This window comes from Otolemur garnettii, unplaced genomic scaffold (assembly GCF_000181295.1).
Source record: "Otolemur garnettii isolate 467f Iridium unplaced genomic scaffold, OtoGar3 scaffold00029, whole genome shotgun sequence".
Taxonomy (NCBI): Eukaryota; Metazoa; Chordata; class Mammalia; order Primates; family Galagidae; genus Otolemur; species Otolemur garnettii.
The window spans coordinates 14,869,350-14,874,702 of record NW_003852424.1 but is presented as its reverse complement, the minus strand read 5'-3'; the positions used below and the strand labels follow the sequence as shown (position 1 = coordinate 14,874,702).

Sequence of the window (5,353 nt, the reverse complement as noted above, 5' to 3'; positions counted from 1 at the left end):
ACAGGTGCTGAGCCTTTTTTTTTCTGAGATAGTCTTACTTTGTCACCCTTGGTAGAGTGCTATGGCATCGTAGCTCACAGCAACCTCAAACTCTGGGGCTCAAGCCATTCTTTTACCTCAACCTCCCAAGTAGCTGGGACTACAAGCGCCCAACAAAATGCCCAGCTATTTTTTTGTTGCAGTTGTCATTATTGGTTAGCTGGCCTGTGCTGGGTTCAAACCCGCTAACTTTTGGTGTATGTAGCTGGCTCCATAACCAGTGTGCTATGGGCGCTGAGCCAAGGAAGGGACATCTCTTAAAAAGCCTACCCCAGTGTTTACATAGCAGGTATCCCAAAGTAACTGTGCCAAACTGGATTTTTTTAAATATTCAGTTTTGGGCAAACTGGCTTCTGGGGTCACCTGTGTTTCTTACTTAGCAAAGCACAAGGAATTATTTTAATCTTGCAGGAAGTTTGTGAAAGTGCCGTTTTATTTATTTGTTGTTTTTTTCCCCTGAGACAGAGTCCCACTATGTCACCCTTAGTAGAGTGCCATGATGTCACAGCTCACAGCAACCTCAAACTCTTGGGTTTAAGCGATTCTCTTGCCTCAGCTGGGACTACAGGTACCTGCCATAACGCCCAGCTATTTTTTTTGTTGCAGTTATTTAGCAGTTTGAACCCGCCAGCCCGGGTGTATATGGCTGGCACCATAACCACCAACCTTGCTTCGGGCACCAAGCCTATTTGTTTTTTAAGACAGTCTTACTCTGTTGCCCTGGGGTTGAGTGCAGTGGTGTCATAGCTCATAGCAGTCTCAAACTTCTGGGCTAAGGAGCTTCTCTTAATCTCAGTTTCTTGAGTAGCAGGGACTACAGGTACCCACCATAATGCCCAGCTAATTTTTCTGTTTTTAATAAGAGACAGGATCTCGTTCTTACTCAGGCTGGTCTCGAATTCCTGAGCTCAAGCAGTATACACTTCTCAGCCTACAAGAATGCTAGGGTTACAGCTGAAAGTGCTGTTTTAGTTCCTGAGCTTTGTAAATGTTTCATATTCTGTAAACAAGGTAAAAGAGGTCTGTTCCATATGTAAAACCAAACTAGGCCACCAAGTTTCTTTGAAAACTCAGCCACTAACCATCTTTGAGGGAGCTGTTCTTCTATGTTAAAGGCTTCATAAAATGGAAGTTTCAGGAAAATTCCCTATGCTGCTGACCGAGAAGTTGGGTTTTTACTTTGGGAAATTTTAGACATTTCACAGCCTAGGAGTTATGTCCCTGTTTTCCTACAATTTAGAAGTTCACTTGGCTTAACCAGAAAAGGTGAATCTGACTTCAGAAACAGGATTCTAGGAAGGAGGCCTTCACTTCTGCAGCTCAGGGGTTTCAGGAAAGACTCTGGAACACACATAGGTCCCTGTGGTTCAGTGTATGCCCAGCTGTACGCCCAGCTATACCCTAGGAAAGATTACATTTCTGTTTTCTGGGGGCCACATCTGACCTCTTTACTTTTTCTTTTGATTCTGTCAAATTGATCATTTTAATTTTTCTTACATACCCAGACTGGGAAAACTAAAAGTATGTTTATCATAAAGGTTCACAAAAGACATTTCATCTTCCAGAGAAAACAGTATTTCATCTTTATGATTTTCATAAATGTAATCAATTTTATTATTATTTAATAAAAAGTCTCTGATATCCATGTTTTCTTGTGACTTATTTTTCCACATACTGGATATTGGATGTCCTTCCTTCTACGTTAGGACCTCTGTCTCATTCCTTTTAAAACCATGTGTGTGTGCCAGCTTCAATTACGTAAGGATTGAGAAATCTCCTCCTGGTAGTGAGGTTTGGCTCAAGTTTAAGGCTTTTCTCTTTAGCCAGATGGGTGTGGGAATGACTTTGTTGGAAGCCACAGGCCCCTTGGTCTTGCCTGCAGCAGCCATTGGGTCATGGTTATCAGGTTCCTTGACATGTGGGGTCGGTCCCACGTGGATTTCTTTCCCTTTTGTCACCCATAAGTTGTGTTTTTTTCTCTATGTTCTTGTCTTAATGCAGACCTCATATTTTGTTTTAAAATCAAGCACTTTTTTTTTTTGGAGACAGAATCTCACTATGTTGCCCTCAGTAGAGTGCTGTGGCGTCACAGCTCACAGCAACCTCCAACTCTAGGGCTTAAGCGATTCTCTTGCCTCAGCCTCCCAAGTAGCTGGGCCAAGCTGGGTTTGAACCCACCAACCTTGGTGTATGTGACTGGTGCCATAACCACTGTGCAATGGATGCCGAGCCATTTGTTTTTTTGAAACAGTCTCAAGCTGTAGCCCTGGGTGGAGTGCTCTGGTGTCATAGCTCACAGCAACCTCCAACTCTTGGGCTCAAGCAGTCGTCTTGCCTCAGTTTTTCTATTTTTAGTGACGGGGGTCTCCTTTTGCTCAAGCTGGTCTCGAATTTGTTAGCTCAAGTAATCTGCCCACTTTGGCCTCCCAGAATGCTAGGATTACAGCTGTGAGCCAGCATGCCCGGCCTCTAGTGTCATGTTTCGTTGACTGGAGAGTGGTGAACGGTTATTTCCTGTGTGGGGCGCTGGGCCAGGGTCCTACCCCACCCCCAGCACTGTGGACACTGGGGTTGGGTCATTGCCCTCAGGCAGGGCACTGGACCTCAGTTTCCTGGTGTGCAGGATGAGCCAGTCCCTCCTGCCTTACAGGAAATGATGAGTTTCATGAGCGTTCTCTCTCTGGGGGATGCAAATGTTAAGTCAGTTTATTAATAACAGCAAAAGCTGCACAGTATAGCCACTCAAAGGTGTGAGTTAAGAGTCAAGATCGGGGCTCGGTGCCTGTGGCTCAAGCGGCTAAGGCGCCAGCCACATACACCTAAGGTGGCGGGTTCGAATCCCCAGCCCGGGACCGCCAAGCAACAATGATGGCTGCAACCAAAAAAATGGCCGGGCGTTGTGGCCGGGCACCTGTAGTCCCAGCTACTTGGGAGGCGGAGGCAGGAGACTCGCTTGAGCCCAGGAGTTGGAGGTTGCTGTGAGCTGTGATGCCATGGCACTGTACCCAGGGGGATAGCTTGAGGCTCTGTCTCAAAAAAAAGAAAAAAAAAAAAAAGAGTAAAAATCAGCAGGTGCTATGGCTCATGCTTGTAATCCTAGTACTCTGGATGGCTGAGGCAGGAGAATCTGCTTGAGCTTAGGAGTTCAAGACCGGCCTAAGTAAGAGCCTTTACTAAATTAAGACCTGTCTACTAAAAATAGAAAAACTGAGGCAAGAGGATCACTTGAGCCCAAGAGTTTGATGTTACTGTGAGCTATGATGACACCACGGCAATTTACCCAGGGCAACAGAGTGAGACTCTGTTTCAAAAAACATAAATAAATAAATAAAAGAGCAAGATCCCCATCTTTACTAAAAATAGAAAAAATTAGCCTGGTGTCATGACAAACACCTGTAGTCCTAGCTACTGGGGAGGCTGAGGGCTCACTTAAGCCCATGAGTTTGACATTGCTATGAGCTAGGGTGAGGCCATGGCATTCTAGCCTGGGTAACAGAATGAGACCCTGTCTTAAAAAAAAGAATTGTGACAATCACTAAGCTGGAAGAAGATAATCCCCTTTCAACCCTTCCTGGCACCACCATGAGATAGGGAGGGTGGCCCCTGCCCAGCCTTCATCTACAGTGCCTTCTCAGATGGTCCCTGAGTAGGGAAATGGTCCCAGAGTGGGGAAATGCCTTCTCAGGGAGTTAGAGACAGGAATGTGTTCTTCTCTCTGACATCCACAGTTGCTGCCTACTTACTAGTAAAGAGGTTAGCAATTTAAAAATAATTAGTCAGCTCAGCACCCATAGCACAGTGGTTAGGGTACCAAACCACATAAGCTGAAGGTAGCAGGTTTGAATCCAGCCCAGGCCAGCTAAACAACAATGACAACTATAACAAAAAATAGCCGGGCGTTGTGGTGGGTGCCTGTAGTCCCAGCTACTTGGAAGGCTGAAGCAAGAGAATCACTTGAGCCCAAGAATTTGAGGTTGCTATGATGCCACAGCACTCTACCAAGGGCGACATAATTAAATTCTGTCTCAAAAAAATAAAAATAAAAAATAATTACTCACGGGGAAAGGTGGCTCACACCTGTAGTAAATCCTAGCACTCTGGGAGGCCCAGGCAGGGGGATCACCTGAGCTCAGAGGAGTTTGAGATCAGCCTGAGCAAGAGTGAAACCCTGTCTCTATAAAATATCTGGGCATTGTGATGGGCACCTGTAGTCCCACCTATTTGGGAGGCTGAAGCAAGAGAATCACTTGAGCCCGAGAGTTAAATGTTGCTGTGAGCTATGACACTACAGCACTCTACTGAGGGCAATAAAGTGAGACTCTGTCTCAAAAAAAATTAAGGCTGGGCGCCGGTGGCTCATGCCTGTAATCCTCGCACTCTGGGAGGCCAAGGCAGGTGGATTGCCTGAGCTCACAGGTTCAGGACCAGCCTGAGCCAGAGCGAGACTTCGCCTCTGAAAATAGCTGGGCATTGTGGCAGATGTCTGTCTGCTATGGAGGCTGAGGCAAGAGAATTGCTTGAGCCCAAGACTTCGAAGTTGCTGTGAGCTATGATGCCACACACTCTACTGAGGGCGACAAAGTAAGTCTGTCTCAAAAAAAAAGTTGTTTTAGTGTGGCGCCTGTGGCTCAAAGGAGTAGTGCTCTGGCCCCATATGTCGGAGGTAGCGGGTTCAAACCCAGCCCCAGCCAAAAACTGGAAAAAAAATTTTTTTAATTATTTAATTAAAATAAAAAATAATTATTAATAAGAGGGAAACAGAGCAAACAGACCAAAAGCACTTAGATTTGGGCCCTACCCCTGCTCTTTGCAGAACAAGCTTTTTCCCCTCAGTATTATGGACAGTGAAGCAGGGTCACTCTCTGGGGTGGGGTGTCCTGGGCATTGCTTGTGCCTTATCACTGTAGTTTTTGCCTGTATCTTCCCTGGCCTGTCTTCTCTGCATCTGTGTCAAAATTTCTGTCACCTAATGTAAGGACACCAGTCACTGGATCAGGGCCCACTTCAGTGTGACCTCATCTCAACTAATGATCTCTGCAAAGGCCATTTTTCCAAAGAAATTCCCACTCAAGAGCATCAGAGCTTAGGACTAGAAGGTATCTTTATGGGGAATACAATTCAGCCCATAAGAGGAAAGTTGAGGAGTGACTGCTGATGGAGTTGGTGTTTCTTTTTTGAGGTGATGAAAATGTTCTAGAATTGGCTCAGCGCCTGTGGCTCAAGTGGCTAAGGCACTAGCCACATATACCTAAGGTGGCGGGTTCAAATCCAGCCCGGGCCCGCCAAACAACAATGATGGCTGCAACCGAAAAAA

The 5,353-nt window shown here is 45.9% G+C and overlaps 1 protein-coding gene across 2 annotated transcripts in view; it reads left to right on the top strand.

Annotated features, from left to right (window-relative positions):
• MOB3A (MOB kinase activator 3A) overlaps nt 1–5,353 on the top strand; it is a 28,162-nt gene that overhangs the window by 3,589 nt on the left and 19,220 nt on the right. The window lies entirely within an intron of this gene.